Source organism: Abramis brama (genome assembly GCF_963993115.1).
Source record: "Abramis brama genome assembly, chromosome: 23".
Taxonomy (NCBI): Eukaryota; Metazoa; Chordata; class Actinopteri; order Cypriniformes; family Leuciscidae; genus Abramis; species Abramis brama.
The window spans coordinates 27,387,355-27,407,401 of NC_139985.1; the positions used below are offsets into that span (position 1 = coordinate 27,387,355).

A 20,047-nucleotide genomic window follows, 5' to 3' on the forward strand; every position below is an offset into this window, starting at 1 on the left:
AAAAAAAAAAACTTAATAAAAGAAATATTGCCCGTTTCCCAGGTGTTTACATTACAGGTGAAACTCGAAAAATCGTGCAAAACTTCATTTATTTCAGTAATTCAACTTAAAAGGTGAAACTAATATATTATATAGACTCATTACATGCAAAGTGAGATATTTCAAGCCTTTATTTGTTATAATTTTGATGATTATGGCTTACAGCTTATGAACACCCCAAATTCAAAATCGTTCAAAAATGTTCATAAGCTATAAGCCATAATCAGCAAATTTATAACAAATAAAGGCTTGAAATATCTCACTGACTCTATATAATATATTAGTTTCACCTTTTAAATTGAATTACTGAAATAAATTAACTTTTGCACGATATTCATATTTTTCGAGTTTCACCTGTATTTTGCCCAACCGCTGTAAATACACTGTTGGACAATGTAAGTGAACTAATAGTAAAATAATCTAGTGAGTGTGTGAAAATTGTTTTAAGACCACAGGGCAAACAGGGCCCCCCAAAAAACTCCCAATTCCAGTGATTCTGAAATGACATGAATGAAACGAGGACATAGCCTCACTATTACCCAGTAAGAACCAACAATTTTCAACCAGGTTGAAAGAACAGGTTAAAGCACTTTTATTAATGGATGCAAACACTTCTCATGTTAACATCAAGATTAATTGAGTCTCCAGGCTAAACATTTTTTTTAATAATAATTCATTAAACAATTAATTAAATCAAGTTAATTAGCTTTTGCTTGGGGGCATTTCTGATTAGCTGATACACATTCATCTCTACTATGGACAGTTCTTTCTAATACATTTGTATCAACTGACATGAACTGAACTGACATGATCTTCAAAATTACCAAGACCACGAGGAACCTGCCCTTTTGACTACAATCAACTTGCCTTTAGGTTCTAACTTTTTTGTTACTTTCATTAAAAGGTAAAACCGCAACCAATCAGAAAACTTGCAACCACATCGCAACATGCTAAAAGCCATTCACAACCATGTGAGTGGTGATGCGCAAACAATACTCATAATTTTGTCTGGATAATGTAAAAATCTAATTTTAAGCTGCATTGTAATAATGACCACCAAGGTAGACCCCATTGCTATTGGATGATAACAGTCCTACTGTCCTCCATCTCTGATACACACCAACTCATAACAAACACAACACACACACACACACAGGACTGTTTCGCTCAGTTACATGAAAGAGGCCCGGAGAGACATGGGAACACTGAGAACATGTTACGTATGGACCGACCACTTGCTCGTTGATATGAATGAGGACATACCACAGGCTTAGACTATTATTTTTATACAAAGTCAATTCTTATTATTACAGACCCACCCAAACCCAAACCCATAAAAGAAAACCTTCAGCATTTTTAGAATTAAAAGGTACCGTAATTTTTCTCTTTAAAAAAAGTTTCACACATTAAGAAAACAGATACTTTTTTAAAAGTATTATTAGTTCTTTAGAAAATTAAACGCATGAATGCATTTATTTGAATAATAATTTATAAAGCATTTTAGCGAGAAACACATACATATATACATATATATATACATATATATATATACATATATATATATATATATATATATATATATATGTTTATATGTGAATAAAACATGGATTAGTTTTACGATCTTTATGAACTTTTTGAAGTGTCAAAGTAAAATATCTTCATTTGTGTTCTGAATTGTTATTTTCAGTTATTTTCAGAGGACAGTAAATATATACTGCTATACAAGCAGCACATTGACTACTCTAAAATATATCCAAGTTTCTGATGATATATATATATATATATATATACATACACATACACATACACATACACATACACATACACACATACACATACACATAATATAATTATATAAATATTAATATAAATGTATTAATTTAACGTGCTTTTTTATCATATTTAGCAAATTTCTGGGGAACATTTAATAGCAAAGTACAAACACACCACGATCTGCAAAGGCGGCCCTGCAAGATCAGCAAAACGTAAAGCAGACCGCAAACACACTGTCAGTAGCAGTTCAGACACATGTGTATGTTACTCACATCTGAAGCCTAATTCTGTGAGATACATTGATCATCAGCATCTACAGCTGTGAGGGATGCTCAAACCCACCCAATGTGGCAGGAAATGAGAGAGCACCATGAATAATCAATTAACAAGAGCACACATGCACAGACACACACACACACACACTCCACAGAATGCAGACTCAATCCTTTCTGCTTCACACACACATCTATCCACATCTACCCATCCTCCTCTCTCTGGCCTCAGCTGGGCCTCGGCCTCTCCTTTATCCTTTATCCTCTTCCACAGTCAGAAGAGAAGCATAATCTATAGCGCATTGATCAGGAGGACAAACACAACACATGAGGCGCTCCCCTGAGAGGATCACACACTAAAAATAACCCCCACGCTGGAGGATTACACATCCGCTTTAAAGCTGTGAACGAATGGCCGTATCTTTACCTGCCATCAAACACTCTGCTCTCACTGCTCTCAGATCAGCGTGTGTCGAAGGCTTGATCCGGTTATCTTAAAGAGCCACGCGATTTATAATTTACTGAACGTCTCAGGGAGATTATTAACACTTTGCTAAATAATTATGTTGATATTTCGCATAACAAAGTCATTTAATTCCCACGGGGCTGAAATTTAAATAGGGTTGGGACTAGCTAGTGCTACGGGTATCATTATCCATTTTTAATTATGCAAAAGGATTAACTCAAATCATAATCAGCATCTTTAGATGAGTCAGAGATGAAATCCTAAAAAAAACTGATATACTCAAACACAACCTCTATTTCATACAGCGTTGTTTCCCAACGTGTCAAGGTGCTATTCAGAATATGGTTCAAGTATCTGGATGGCTCTAAATTAGACTCATAAACAAGAAATCATATGTTACGCCTCACATTTTAATATCCGTAGTGATCCATCATTCCTGTCCGACAGTCACGTCACCCACGCATGCTCCTCACACATGACAGCGGGAGACATCTGCCCGCCTGCTGCCTCTGTGTGTGTGTGTGTGTGTGTGTGTGTGTGTGTGTGTGTGTGTGTGTGTGTGTGTGTGTGTGTGTGTGTGTGTGTGTGTGTGTGTGTGTGTGTGTGTGTGTGTGTGTGTGTGTGTGTGTTTGTTTGTGTGTGTGTGTGTGTACAAAACAAAAGGAAGTGTGTCATCAGTCATCAGCACTTCCTGGCCTGAAGAGGGAACTTCTTGCCACATCCTTCAGTTAGTACAGTCTGAGACCGTGGTGAAGCCGCCATAACCACTGAGACTCATTGTCCCGCTTTTAAAAAAAAAAAAGTTAAATGTTATGTTAAAAGTAGCTTTCTCACAAAATGTTGTTTCTTAAAGGAATGCTGTGAGCTAATATAGTATAGTTCAGCTACTATACACTAGCATAACAGATTACAGCAGCACCAGTCACATGCTGTCCATGAACATTAAAGGATTTACAATGGTAGTTAATGTGGTAAGACAGCACACCGGAATAACTATTTAATATTTTATTATTTAGAAAAAAACACACCATTTCAAAAGACTTAAAACTGTGTATACACATCCAGAGCAATACAATTGCCTACCATCCTTGTCTATGCAAAGTTCAACTCCTGTCATAGATATGCAAAGCCAGAAAACCCCGAAATAACATCAGGAAAGGATGCAAATTATATTACACTTATAATTATTGTGATAATTTGATGAGAACAATAATATTGCAAAATATTATTTAAATATATATTTGTCAGTCACGTTCAGTTTGTTGGGTTTTGTTTACATTCATTACATGTGTTCCTTGTTCTAGCGTCCCGCCGCTCATCAGTCACATGGACACTTACACTGATCATCACAGCCGTTCTCTTTCAGTTAATCACCAAGGGCCCTATCTTGCACTCAGCGCAATTGACTTTGTTCACCGACGCATGTATCATTACTATTTTGCACCCGACGCACAGCAGACTTTTCCCTCCACAGACGCACGTCGGTAAATTAGGGAATGAACTTGCGCTCCCGGGGCAGTTCAGCGAAGAGAGGAGGTGTGTTCCGGCACAAACGTTCCCTGGTGCTATTTTGCAGTTTCAGAAAACAATTCCGCCACAGACCAGGAGAAACCTAGTCTAAAGTCAGTGGCGCGTTATTCATATGCTATTTTAAGGGCGCATGCTTGGCCATAATGTAGCGTGAGCACAACACACACACACTTTGATTCTCTCATCTACACAGAAGCAGCAGTTTTCATTTTTGCAAATCATAGGCTACATTATTACAAGGAAAAATATTAACACACGAGGGAAATCATTGTTGTGTCCATGAAGATGTGAAAAAAATAGGCATAAATCTAGCTTACACATTTACCCAAATTATTATACGCCTGTTTAAGCAAAGCTAATCTGGTTGTGTTTCTCCATCCCCAACGTCACTTCTCTGTGTTTTACGGCCCTGACGAGAAGTCGGTCTCCTCGGCTGTAAACCACTCCTGGCGTGCGTCTGGCAAATCCGCCGTTATAATAGCAATCCGCCATGGAACAAGCGCGCCTGCTCTTAAAGGGAATGTGAGATGATGCTCTGATTGGTTTATTTCACGTTACACCCAAACCACACCTATGAGTAATGAAGCGACTTCAGACCAACCTGTTTTAGATTTGCGTCGGGCGCAAGAGTCATTTATCCCACCGGTATAATAGCAACAGCGCCCGAGATCCGCCCACAAAGTGACTTGCGTTTCACGTTTGATACTTGCGTTTCAGATCGTTAAAATAGCGCCCCATGTGTATTTAGTCCCTCCTTGTGCCTCTTCAGTTGGACGGCATTGTTCGTGTTACATGTTTACACGCTGTCTATTTTAATCTGTTTAAATTAACCCTGTGCTATATACTCATCATCTTCGTCTTCCGTGGATTTAAGTATTACAACTTTAAAATGTAACATATTCAGCGTCTTCACTCAAGTCTTCAGTAGGGCTGACTGATATTGGAAAAAACTGAACTTGCGCTATTTTGTTTTTCCGTAATATATATTGCGATATGAAAATAGTTTCACCAGATGATTTGAATAGCGCTATTTGTAAAGAATGAATCATTCTAGAACGATTGGGGTGATTTTGTAATGGAGTGAATCTGCATAGAAAATAATAAAATAATTACAAGCATAGATAATACAACAGAACAAAAGGTACAAATGAAATAAACAGTGCTTTGTTTTTCAAGTCTAACAGTATTCAGGTACAGAAATTGAATAATCAAATGTAAAATAACACTGCATATTCTTCACTGTATCAATTAAATACAATTTGTGTTAAAGCTACAAAAGTGATTTTCTCTTTTTACTTTGTTGTCGGGGAAGAACTGTGGCTCTTTTTACTACATTATAAATTACTTGCGCCTCAAAGCGTGCAGACGAAACGCTATAAATGCAGTCATATTATCTTGCGTTCTCGTTTTTACGCGCATAAAAATAGTTGGATGGAAATATAGCTAATGAGCACTTTAACAAAAATACAACTTTCTTAAAATACTCTAAAATATCTTGCCCCATAGAATATGGTTGTTTTACATTATGGTAAAGATGATTTTTGTTCGTTTTACAAACTTCAGTATGAGTTAAAATTATTGGTAATCGACAGCACATCACAAATGCTGTCCATAAAGCATAATGTGTTGTATACTAAAGAATGAAGGAATCAGAAATATCAATTTCAGCCCCTATTAAAAGTATATTTCACCCAAAAATGTCATCATTTACTCCGTTCCAAACCTGTATGACTTTCTTTCCTTCTGTGGAACACAAACGAAGATATTTTGAAGAATGTTGGTAATCCAACAGTTTTGGTGACCATTGACTTCCATTGAATTGAAACCGATATCACATAGAAAACAGTTGAAACGTTCCACAAAACATCTTCTTTTGTCTTCAGAATAAAGAAAGCCATTCAGGTTTGGAACGAGTAAATGACGACAGGATTTTAATTTTAAGGGTGCAAGCTTCCATATCACTTTATGGCAAATACATTTCATTGCAAAGCCAAAATCTTTTTTTTTTGTGTGCATATTTGGATGCCCACCAACATTCCTGGGCTTTGTTTTCAGGAAATTAAAGTGGGCAAGGGTACGATCAACCAGCCACATGCGTGATGAAAACAGGATCTGAAAGACAGAAAAATGCATGGTTGGCCGTCCAATCACATGACGATTCACTGAGAGGACAAAGGGTGCCACATGAGCTTCTCTTCTCCTGTCAGTTCTGTCAGATATCACCCAGTCAAAGATCATCTCCTTGACGACAAACAGCGTTTAATCATGACTTGATTAGTCAACTTTATGTAAATATTCTGTCCGATATCTCCTACTGTAACTCAAAGCCACCCACACAAATGGCCAGTCGAGTATCGCCAATTAGACCCAGCATTTATGGATGGAGAATCTCATCTGGGCCTCTATCCAAAGGTCCCGCTCTTCTCTGAGCCAAGAGCCATTCCACTAGCAATAAACTCTTTGTTATGACCAAGTCTTTCAAGTTTATGCGGCCTCAAGTTCATAACAGTTATGAAGTGAGTAAAGCGGAAGTTTGTGTGTAGAAAAGCACTAGGATCTGCGTTTGTTTTGACATCATCACCTCCCCCTCCAAATCCAAAGTCAACTCTTCCTCACTCTCTCGCTCTCTCCATCCAGCGCCTGGAAAAACAGATCAGTGGGTCATGAGGGAGGGGCGGCGGTGCAGGAAACGGACCTCCATTTCCTCTCACGACAGACCCTTTAACAGCCTGATCTCATGCGTGATTCCCTGAACCCGTTCACGCCAGCTGAGGCAAGGTCCTCCCCCGGACAAACCATAATGCAGAAGATCTGAATGACCGCTCATTTACTACATCGCTTTGTGTCTCTCGAACAGAGACGTTTTGTATTCGTCTCACTCACCGGTTGGACGCACACAGGAGCACTTCTTTAAAAGCAGTCTCTCAAGACCACAAAAGACATGCATGTGTGTGCCAAGGCTAGTACTCTTGGGCGCTTGTGTTGTGCTGACAAAGCATTCAGCATTCACTTATTGCAAAAGCCATGACAACACATAAAAACACGTAAAATTACACACACAGACACAGTACTTTTATTTATTTGTTTTAATTAAAGTGCCCCATTATGCTTTTTCAAATATTACCTTTCATGCAGTGTGTAATACTGAGTGGTTTAGTCCAAAATTTCAGAAGAAAATGTTCTGCTGCTGTAACACGAGTGAGCCTCATTGGTTCTCACGTCAAGCGAACATGCTTGAGCTTCTGTTTGCCACAACTGATGTGTGTTGATGAATGTTTATATGTGGATAAAAGCCTAAATTAAATCTGTTCATCATATAAAGTGATCGCTTCTCTTCAGAAAATTTGGACTAAATCGTTCGATTCATATGGATTAGTCTCTTTAGGCCATGTGTCCACCGAAGTGTTTTTTCACGCGGCTGGTGTGTTTTTTCAATTGTTTTCAATGGGAGCGCCGTGTTTTTAAAACGCCATGAGCGTAACGAGGCGCTGCGCGTCTTTTTCACGCTGAAGCACTGAGCGCTCGCCGTTTTTTACAGGTCGCCGAGAGTTGAAGAATGTTCAGCTTTGGGTAAAACGCAGCGCTCATCACTGTCACTTTTTACCCGACCGTCCAATCACAGTGGAGGAGGGGCGGGACTAATACCACACCGACCAACCGCCACATTCTGCTAGTACAACGTCAACAGAGGACAACAACAAGCATAATAACAGAACAAAATCATTTAAAACAAGAGCCAGAGAAAATACATTACATTGTATCTACATTTTAATATAGAATCAACAGAGAAACAAAATATGTGACCCTGGACCACAAAACCAGTCTTATGGGTAATTTTTTTTAAATTGAGATTTATACATCATCTGAAAGCTGAATACATAATCTTTCCACTGATGTATGGTTTGTTAGGATAGAACAATATTTGGCCGAGATACAACTATTTGAAAATCTGGAATCTGAGGGTGCAGAAAAAAAAATTGAAATATAAAAAAAAAAAAAAAAAAAAATCACCTTTTAAAGTTTTCCATTTCTATTGGCGATTGTGCTGCATCCACTCACAAAAATATTTATTTTATATATTTAAGGTGGGAAATTTACTAAATATCTACATGGAACATGATCTTTACTTAATGTCCTAATGATTTTTGGCATAAAAGAAAAATCGATAATTTTGACCCATACAATGTTTTGTTGGCTATTGCCACAAATATGCCCGTGCTACTTAAGACTGGTTTTGTGATCCAGGGTCACATATGTGTGAAATGAGATACTAGTAACACTTTCGTGGATATTCTGTATCATTACAAGCAAAGCGTATCAACTGAAAAAAAACGCAACGCTGGCAAAACACTCTCAAGCGCCACAGCTAGGTGTTTTCAGCTGGCTAAAAACACTTTGGTGGACACACAGCCTTATGAACTTTTTGAAGAGTCAAAGTGGTAGTTGTGTAGCGGTCAATGGAGGGACAGAAAGCTCTCAGCTTTCATCAAAAAGATCTTCATTTGTGTTCCAAAGATGAATGAAACTCTTAGGGGTTTGAGGGTAAGGGTGAGTAATTAATGACACACATAAAATTTAAGTAAAAAAAAGTTTTGAATTTGTTTGTTTTTTTCATGTCATCACATTGTTTAGAGCATAAGAAACAAAAGGTAAATTTATTTTTGAAAAATAATATTTTATTCATACGTTATGCTATGTCCTCTGTAGTGGACACCAGGACTAAGTTGTTTAAAAATTAAAATGACATGAAATTATATGTATAGGCAAAAACAATGGGATTTATTTTTTCAATCACCAATAAATGTTGGGGTTTCAGGATTTTTTTGCCAAAATTTGTATAAAGAGGATTCTCAACTATGTTATGAAAGATATAACAGAATGAATTGATACACCATTTTACTTTATGCAATATGTGGGTAAAATGGCAATAAATTAATATTCCCATTCAATGCAATGTATCTATACACTGTATCTAATGTGCACATTAATGTGTTCTTGGGGCAACATTTAATGAAAAAAGAAGTGTAATAATTGGAGTAATAATTAGCATCATTTTAATAATAATATCTAATATTTCATAGGAATATTGATGTATAATTTATTTCCATATTCTCTTGTTGTGTCTCCCGAAAATGCCTGATAAACATGCTTTAAGTCCTGATGTCTCTACAGTGGACATGTATGAAATCAATGCCCTGTTCAGGAACAGAAAGTCATTTTTTGATTTGAAACCCCATATTATTTTCCTGAGATGTTGGTTTATGAAATACAATTTGAAAAGTAGTCCGATTTAAATTATAATTACAATATATTATCATATTTCCTACATTTGATCACTAAATTAATGTCAGACATTTTTAAAGACTAAGGAGAAGTTGTTTTCATGGTGAAACCTCCAAATATTTGATATCTCTGAAAAGTCCCGAATGTGCTCTTTACAGGACACCCAGGTGACATGTGACATGTATGATGTCAGAGAAATTCACTAAAATATAATGTCCACTACAGTGGACAAAAGTCTATTCCTGGGTCCCAGGAGGTTAATATAAATAAAAAGTAACATGCATAGATACATAATTTAATTATATAACAAACCACTAGGCTAATATATGAGATATATCTTTGCTTTAGGTTCCGTCAAGATATATTTACCTTATACAAAGATCCCAGCCCTATATACCATCTGCAGAAGTGTATCTCACACACACTAAACACATGGTCACCAAAAGCGTGACACAAAGGGTGATGACACCAGTACAAACCCTGCATTATGGCACCTTTTACTCATCATTCAGCAGTTACAAGTCTCCTAAAAACAAATGCTTTAGTCTTTTGAGTGTGGCGTTGACTGAGCTCCAGTTGTGTCCAGAGGCCGTCCGGCTGATAAGACTGTGTCAACTCCATTGCTAGTGGACCAATCAAACCAATAATAGGTTTTATCTCCTTTTCAGCACCTGTGTGAGGGGAACAGGACATGGAGAACACTGCACACACACCTCACAATCTTCAACATGTAGGTGTGAAAAGCCCAAGCGACACATCCAGGATTTCCCTGAGCTGCCGCCAGGGCCAGATCTGATGCTGGTCAAACATTTCTGAACAAACAACGTTTTCATATCCAAAACACCCCAGATCAGGATCATATTCATATATGCTACAGGTTACCTGGTTTCCCACAGTTGGAATATGTCTATATGTTATGATTACAGCAAGAACAGGAAAAGATCTACTCAGGAAAGGCTTTCGCCGAACTCCCATCCGGGGCAGAACTGTCTCTCCTCACTTTCCTCACCCAGTATCTCTCTAAACCATCAGTCTATTTGCCTGAGGACTGGAACCATTTGCATAAACCCTCAGAAGCACAGACATATATAGAAAGCTCATTTCCCATGCAGTTTTCTTTCAGCTCATTAATTTAAATATCCATCGTGGATTTAAGGCCCGTGCACACTAAGAACAGATAACAATAAAGATAACGATAATGATAATGATATTAGCATCCACACCAATGCAAGCCAGCGTTCTGTTTATACCGTCCATACACAAAGTTGTAAAATTTAACTTGTGTGCAAAATTGGAATATTGCATTAACAAAATTTGCGAATAAAACGGTGTTTCCATCCCATGTGTTCAAGATTTAAAAAAATAGTCACTTCCTGGGAAATTGGCGCAACATATCTGTAATGAAAATTGAAAAAAAATTAGTTTTTTTTTTCTCCATCAGAAATGACTTTTTCAAAGCGATATTTTTATTTTTATTTTTTATGCGATATCCCAAATGCACATAAAAAAAGGTGGATGGAAACAGCTTTTGTGACAGGTTCACAAAACATCTGCATGAAAATGTTTTGCTCAAACTAGGTATGCACTGATACAGATAAATAACTCATATTACAATTTTATACTAATTTGGTCAAATGAATTCAAATAAAACACCAAAAACTAAAGATTAATTGTTTTATATGCCACAAGTAATTGAAGCATCACACTAGAGGTTGAAAAACAGATGTTCATTTTGAGATTTGCTAAAGATTACATTTTACAGTGTTATTAAATTATTAGTATTTTTAAATTACCTTTAAGTCAGTGTTAGGTGACTTAAAAATATCTGCCACATTTTTCCTCTTATCATTAGTTCTTTAGGAATAATGGTATCCATCCTAATTACTTCAGTATTATTTATATACTGTTATAGTGTTTATTCATATTTGTTATGTGCTTTCATAATTAAATTTTTTTTAGTTATTAGTTTTTTTGAACTATTTCGCTTTATTTTTAGTAATTTTAGTACTTCAACTTCAAAACTCACTGAAATACGGTTAAGTTTTTAAGATTACATGTTTCATCCAACTTTTATATTTTATTTTATTTATATATTATTTATTTGAATTGTTTTAATAGTTTTAGTAATCATAAACATTATGTGGCATTTAAATGTGGATGATCATGTGTTAATGTGTTTGTCTGATACAGGCCATTTTTGCAGCTTTTCGGACTGAGGAAGTTTTGAGCGCTGAAAGCTGTATAGCAGATCAAGCTCTTTTCAAGGAAAATTAGATCAAGGAAAATTAGATTTCTTATAACATGCCCCTTTAAGCATATTAACAGATGAATACAAGCTGTAGTACGACCTCTCACACACACACACACACACACACACACACACACTGCTGTGTGAGGTTTAATGAACTGACCACAAACACACTCACACATACACACACAAACTTGGCTGCCAAGCCAAGGACAACAATCAGAATCCGCTTACAGTGTGTGAGCCATCTGCCTGAACCTGTCTGTCACTCACACACTCACACACACACACACACACACACACACACACACGAGACATCAGAACCATGTCAGCACAATTTAGGAGCTGATCAATCCTGCGACTACAGGCCAGACGCCCGAACGCAACAGTTAAAGGACACTAATTCTTGGCTCCGTCACAAAAATGACACAGAGCAGTTCCTCATCCTGAAGACTCTATCTCTGCTCAAACAGACACAGCGCAGGCCGGATTCGAACCCACGTCTCCAACATGAGCACCCGTTCACCAGAAAAAAGGAATTGTTCAAATTTCATTTGAATACATTTTAAAAGATTAATTAAATCGTTAAATACTTAATTACATTTGATAAATTACATTATGCATTCATTTGATTACCACCATTTTTGACAATTAATTGTATTGAATCATAAAACAAAGAATATATAAAAAAATTTCAAACAGAAAAAACTGAATAGGGCCCTATTAATGTTACAATTTTAATAGATTGTTTTTTAATTCAGTTCAATTTTGATTTTTAAAATTGAGCTAAACCACTAAAAACAGAATGCAGAAAAATGTACAGAAAACAGATTTTGGGGGGAAAAAAATAAAGAGGAATTTGGAAAAACAATAATACAGATTAAAAATATAATAAATCAGGAAACTATGTGAGGTAAAATAAACCTGCATGTGAGATGACCTTCTCTTGATTCTCTTATCAGCTTGACCATTATCGTGCAACCCTACGTTATCCTACAGCCTTGACTAACATGAGGTTTCAGTCTCATCTGGAGAACATCAGATGAGTATGACCCCTGTTGACCCCCAGGACCTGAAAGAGACATGGGTTTGTGCATCCTCAACTACAAATCACCTCAGAGCTAGTTACAAGCCCTAGTGTCACAGGAAGCACATCTCATATGTGTGTTTATGGGTACGAGTGTGTGTGTGTGTGTGTGTGTGTGTGTGTGTGTGTGTGTGTGTGTGTTCTCATCGCCCCTCATGGGCCCCTTTTTAAAGGTATAGAGTCTCTCCAGATGTCAGATCTTCTTCCCACAGTCCACTTCTCCCACACGAAACTGCTTCCACCAACCATCTCCTCTCTTTTTAAATATATCTTGCCCTCCTAAAACTGATTTCTTCAGCTCCTCGATCTCTAACGTCCTCTAAGCTACGTCACTGTCCTCTACTCCATCTCTGCCTCTTTCCTAAACTCAATCCTCCAAGATGAGTTCCTTCATCTCTCGTTTCCACTCTCTCCCGAGTCTCGAGATACAGTCGGATGACGCAAACGTGTTCTAGAGATTAGGATTAACTTGTCCTGTCATGCTCATGTGCAAAAAACACACAAAAGACACATACACACACACACACACACCTGGCGAAGAGTGTAAACAGCTGCTGCCAAAAGCCTGTGTCCCTTGATTATATCTGCACAAAACACATCTACAGGGTTTCATCTAGCCTGAAGTGAAATATGGTAGTTCTTGGCATCGCAATGAAGAGGAATTCATGAAAATGTAAACAGTAAAACACGTCAGCCTGTGTGTTTGTGTGAGAAAGAGATAAAAAGAATGACTAAGTGTGTTTGTGGTTTTCTTGGACCTCTCAAGGAAGAGGAGGATGTCTGGAGCTTCACCTCAAACACACACTTCATGCCCTTTAGAAAAGAGGTTATCAAACTGCTGGATTTAACCGAACGGGAAACTCGCCCCAGCTCCTGTTCACTCGTCCTCCCCTACTGTGTTGATCTGTCGTCTTAAACTCAGATCCATATACCTCAGGAAAACGGTTAATCTCGCACGGTCATATTCCCGTGTTTTCATGAGCAAGATGAGGAGCATGAGGAGTGCGGCTGCACAATTATGACAAAAATCATAATTGTCTATTATTCCCTTGAAATTGTAATTGCGATTATAAATTACGATTATCACAATTTACATTGAATGATGTTTTGAATAGCTTTATGCCATTGTTTGAAGCCACTGCATGCCATATTGTTATATCAAAATAAACCAGCTGAAATGGGCTCTATTTGCTTTTGATGCGACGCTCACATCCAGTGTAGGCAAATGCCAGCCGTTAACTATTAACTAATATTAATGACTAATACTAATATGCATAACTGTTCGCCGATGTCTTGTCTGGAGGCAGTCATATGCAAATGTATTTGCCCGTGAAACGTCACAGATCAAGCAATATCAAAACAAGTTGTTTTTGGAGCTTATTTAAATAAATGCTTTGTTTATAAAAAGGAGGACGTTTTAAGCTATGAAACGTGTCTTATGTGTCAAAAGATCGTAATGTCCTGACAACCAGCCCCAACACACTAACATTTTGGCGGCTTAAGCAAGGGTGTTGTGTTATGGTTATACGTCCAAAACAGTGTTTATTTGCAGTGCTTTCCTCTTCACTGCCAAGTTTCCATTATAAGCAAACTTAATGCAAATACATCTCCCTTTTACCCCATAAACTCAATGAAATTAGTTTCTGCGGTAATCGACGACAAGCTACAAACTAGGGCGGCACAATATATCGAAATTATCGAAATGTCACAAATGTATATATCGCAATATGCATATCACAACAGCTTGCAATAACTGGGGTAATGAACAAAAGACAAAGGGAAAATCACTCACTGCTCTTGGCTGAATAACTTTTGTAGCGTTAATAAGAAGAATCAGTGTATATATTTAATTCATACAGTGAAAACTAATCAGTGTGTTATTTTTACATTTGATTATTCAGTTTCTGTTGTTAAATAACCCTAATGTAGGATAACCTGAACCCGGTGGTTTACACTGATGTTAAAACAACACTTCTTATGCTACAGTAAAACACTGATGTTCACTTTCAGAAGCTGTAGGGATGTTTTCTTGTCACAAAAAGAATGTGAAACACGTATGTAGGTTATATCATTTTAAATATATTTTAAAGATAATTTAAGTTCATTTTACACACTTTAAGCATTATCGTATCGCATTTCGAATATCGCATTATTTAATGAGTTATCACATATCGCATTTTTCTTCAATATAGTGCAGCCCTAAACACAGTTCATAGACGTAAAGCTGAAAAATGAGATACATAAAATGTATTTTTATCCTTCTAAAGAGGTTCTGTTTTGAGATATATAAATTTAGAAGCTTTTCAAGATCAAAGACATTCAATTGTGGCAAGGCTCTATTGTTTCCCTGACATATACTGATGTATCGCTGAACAACAGCTTGTAAATACTATTCTAACGTTTCTCCTAGTGGGCCATAAAAAGCTCTCGGTTATCTTGGACAGGTAATGAATAGAAAGCGGATGTCTATTCCGTCACCACACTTCCTGTCTTCTGTGTTTCGAGTCACCAAGGTGCCTGTGTTTGGACTGCCACACTGGTGCCTGCTCCGAGAACAATGCAAGCATGTGATTGTAAAACTTGTGGCCCCAGAGAGCTGAGGGTCATGTGTGAAGCTGATACACCAGCACTGAAGTGACACTGCACTGATAGCCTTTGAAGTCAGAGAACGAGGGAAACTGTTGTTCGGTTCATTCAGTGTCCGAGTAACCAGATATTCAGAGTTTTGAATCCTGAAAATAATGAACTGAAAAAGGCAACAATAATGGGCCTCATTCACCAATATCTTCCTAAGAACTTTCTTAACTTTGTACTTAATAAACTTCCTAAGAAAAGTCTACATTGGATTCATGACATTTTCTTAAAACAATAGAATTGTTCGCACATGTGTTCTTAGGATTGATGAATCCCACGTCTTCGTAATTGAAAGCGCGTGCCAGTTGTTCCTAATTAGCATTAAAAAACGCCCTGCAAATTCCCATATAAGGACATGACACTTCAGGCCATGTGCAAGAAAAGATGGACAATGTCCAAAAGACGCACAGATCGTCCACCGATCACCAAACGAAAAAAGACCTTCAGTAATTCTGAAATAGAAATTCTACTGCAACAGGGAAATGCCAAACGAGGCGTAATATTTGATTTAATCAGCTTAATTGCTGATGTAAATTGCAGTGTTAGTGTGATTTTTTTTCCAACAAATGATCAGAAATACATTACAGTAAAATACTATCGTTGTAAACGGCTGTAGAATTAAATAAAATGCAGTAACCAATTATTTGGAGCAAACTGTCATCACTCAAAAGTGCGTAAGAGTGCTCGAGTGTGCGTAGATTTTGTTCTTAGCTAAGAACAAATCCAAGATGAGAAAACATTAGTGAATGTCGGAATCTTCGTAAAAAGTGCGTAAGTGGGTTTAAGAACACATTTCTTCGTAAGAACGGTTGGTAAATGAGGCCCAATGACTTTGAAAGGTTTCACTGTGAGAGTCCATGAGAGCTAGAGAAGGGCTGATGCTGCTGTACTAGTGTCAGTTTAACTTTTTGACGTTGAAACGGTCGTTAAGAGTAATGTTTGATACCGCTTCGGGTTTCATTTAATTACATTCGACAAATAAGTCAAGTTGACTGCATTGTGATAGAGTACACCAGACATTACAACTCTCCCAGAAGTTCTGCAAATGATATACAATATCCCGGAAGTCAAGCGTGTGAGAGAGAAGCCCGGTTTCCAGTTGGTATTAAGATCTGATCATAAATGGTCCGCTAAGACACTTTTCACCAGGTATTATCATGCGTTTCATGATCTCCTGTGGCCATCTGTGTTAGGGGTGGGGGACCAATTTGATTCTTAGATGCATCGCGATGCGGACATGGACGATTCTGAATCGATTCACAAATGTCAAAAATGTTTGTTTTTTTCTAATAACGTAATATTGACGAAACGCAAAAGGCGGAGCTCTGAAGCGCGGACGTGCAGCTCCCGGACAGTGGCGTGCGCATAACAGAGACGCATGATGGCTGAGCGCGAAATCTGAACGGCATCCTCTTTGTTAAAAGCTAACGTATTGAAAATAGGCATAATTTCATTGTGGACTATTTTGTATTTTTGTATGAGAGCTGGTTTCTGTGTTGTTTAGTTTTCATATCAGTATGCTGTAAACAGATCTGTTATACATACGTTATACCTAGGTTTACTGTACAGTCAGTGTGTATCAGTGCAATGCCAGTCACAACAAGCTACATTTTGACTCTGCTCTGCAGATGTTCATTCACTTTTTTTGTATAAGCTGTTTTTGATTGTGGTATACAGCAACAATTTCAAGTCATAAGTCTTAGATTATTCATTATTTATTTGTGTATAAGAGCAGCTTTGTATGTTACTAATTATTCAGAATATGCATACGTCCACAAGCATTATTTTTGTATGAAAGCTGTTTGTGATTTTGATACAGCAAAGGAGGATTATATTGCTCATTGCACATAACATGAGGATGTTGGTTGGAAGTTTATTCATTTATGTTAGAGATTCAGAATATGATGTAGTTTGTTTGCTACAAGTTTGCTGCTAATACAGGCACACATTTCTTTTGCTGTTGGTTCTTTGCAATGTTGGGACATATGCTAGTCACACACACACAGTCACACACACACACACAAAAAAAGGATACATCGATAATCATTTTAGCGTCGCAGCCCTCTGAATTGTAATCAAATCGAATCGTGAAGTGACTAGAGATGACGCTGGTACATTTATTTATTTTTTAAATCAAGCACTTGAATTTAATCGAGGAATCGTGTCAATTCAGTTCTACTTTTGCAGTATGAATTATCATATGCAGTAAAAGACAGAACAAATATAATTCAAGCACTGTAAAAGGTTTTGCTACAAACTCAACTCCGTCCTGCTGATATTATGGCACGAGATCTCGTCACACCCCTAGGATCATGGTATGCTATTCCAAACACAGCCAATTTATTTTTAAAACAATAGTCAATGTGACTTTTTATTGTGTTTTGGGCCATGAATACAAAGAGAAAGTATAATTAATGGCATGAATCAGTTTTGAATAGTTGTGATTTCAGAATTCAGCTTAAATATGAATTCTCAAAATAAAAGATTATGGTCATCAGAGTCTAAATAGCCAGGCAATGTTTTAAAAATGATTCACTAAATGGTCATTGAGTCCTTTGACCATCAGTGTTTCCCTTTGTGAGCCGGTCATTTCCCCATGTGTGCATCCCATTATTGATCACATTGATTTATGCAGAATAATAGAGTACATTACTCTCAAAACTCTTTTGAAAAACACAGAGAAACAGAGCGCATGGAGATCCAGGTCATGGACAAACGTGCAAAACTAGCCTTTATTCACGGCACTAAACCACAAGGACTATAAAAACCAAAGCCTTTAGGCCCAGGCAGACGTTTTTCTGTCTCCAGTTTCCACACAATAATCCAGTTTTCTGCAATGTGTCTATTTCTACTTCATCATCGTAGCTTCCACTTTTGCATGGAGACGCCACAGCTCCGCAGGTGAATAATAGCCTAGCGTGCTAACATCTGCTACCACAGACGCCATATGAAGCTCCCGAGGACCGGAAGAACGGGTGCTAGCAGAGCAGACCATCTTATGGTGAATCGGGAGTTTCTGGCTTGGTTTTCGAGTCCCTTCACGATTTTGGCAGACTCTGGGATTTTCGACTGTGTTAAACTTTACCTGAAGATGCGCTGAGAGAAAGTGAAAGGACAGGCCACAGCAGGAATATTGGCCCACCTCATTTATTAAACGAGGGGCAGCTGGGAAAAGCAGGTGAGGAAACAAGCAAGTGAGGATTGCCAAGGTTCAGGTCTTCCAAGAACAGACATTAGCCAGGATAATCAAAGCCCACAACCAAACAACAACGGCAGACAATCTCATCTACACAGGCTTTATTGTGCTGCAACCCATTCGAGCTCCTCAGCATATTAACACGGTCTCTTTGGCCAGCCTGAGATTGTAATTGAAAAGCTTGAGGTATAGTACCTGCATGCTCTCTCTCTCTCCATCTCTCAAGTCACTTTGTTAGATTGCATTGCTTAATCTCCATAACTCAACAAATGGCACTGCCACTCCCCTGCGCTCACAAAACCGAATGCCTACGCATGCAAATCAAACACGCTTAAAAATACACACAAACACACACACAAGATGACCAAACCACAATTTGGACATTTACAATCTATAACATTCCATATAAACTTGCATACACAGAGTTATACTACTTGAAAGTGAATTGAGGCTTAAGTATAGTATTGATGTTTTCATTATTCAGTGACCGTGTCGCTTTAGTAAACGTGCAATCGAGTCGTATGGAATAATTTGATGCCCTTTTTGGAGCTTTAAAGCATTAGGCCCTACTGACATTTACTGGATGGAAAAAAATATTTTGTGTGTTTCACAGAAGCCAGCAAGAAGTTTTGGAACGACATGTGGGTGGATATATAAATACTTTTTCTTTTTTGTATGAACAATCCCTTTAAAAACGTCATCTAGGTAGGTGGCTTGCTAAGTTTTGTAACGAAGCAAGAGGACTTAATTAGCAGACTCATTTCCACCCACTGATTAACAGTCTGACGAATGAAACGGTCTTTCTGAACCGTCGACAACGGGCCCAATTAATGGTTCACACAGACCTTGAGCTCTGATTCCTAAACTCCCGTTCTCAGGCCTACAACTCCCAGAGGACCGTTCAGAGATCTGTGAGATCTGCAGGATGGGATTACCCCCATTACAGAGATCTGAGGAGGGCTTTGCGCACAAAATAATCGTGTGCCGGCCAGTCGGGCAGGCTGAGGGCAAGAGCAACAAAAAGCAGAATAATGAACGAAAGCAAGCACAGACATCAGGGAAAATCATCAAAACTGTGTGTGTATCCCAGCTGCGGGAGTGAGGTGAACAATTCCTCAGCGTCTGCATCCGGACAGCCGTCCGATTAAAGACGTGATCCAGTAATGCCGCAGTATTTCACCTAAAAAGAGATTCTGGGCCAATCCACACCTCCCCATCAAAACCATCACATTACACACTCACTTTCTCTCACAGCGAGGGTAAAAAAAACACAACAAAATAAAATGAAAACATTAACACAAAAAAACACATTTGCATCAAATAAAAAAAACCAACAATAGAAAAATCCCAAAACAAAGTTTTAAACAGCATACTACTCTTATTCTTTCTGCATTATGCAAATCGTCATTATAGAGATGCACGGTCGGCCACCATATATATATTATATATTAGAGATATATTAAAGCCGTTAAATAATGGATTATTTCCTTTAGCTGAGACACGTCAGATGTGCACTGTT

The 20,047-nt window shown here is 37.8% G+C and overlaps 1 protein-coding gene across 4 annotated transcripts in view; it reads right to left on the minus strand.

Moving 5' to 3' along the window:
• The window catches only part of kif21b (kinesin family member 21B), a 93,741-nt gene that overhangs the window by 60,691 nt on the left and 13,003 nt on the right, over positions 1-20,047 (minus strand). The window lies entirely within an intron of this gene.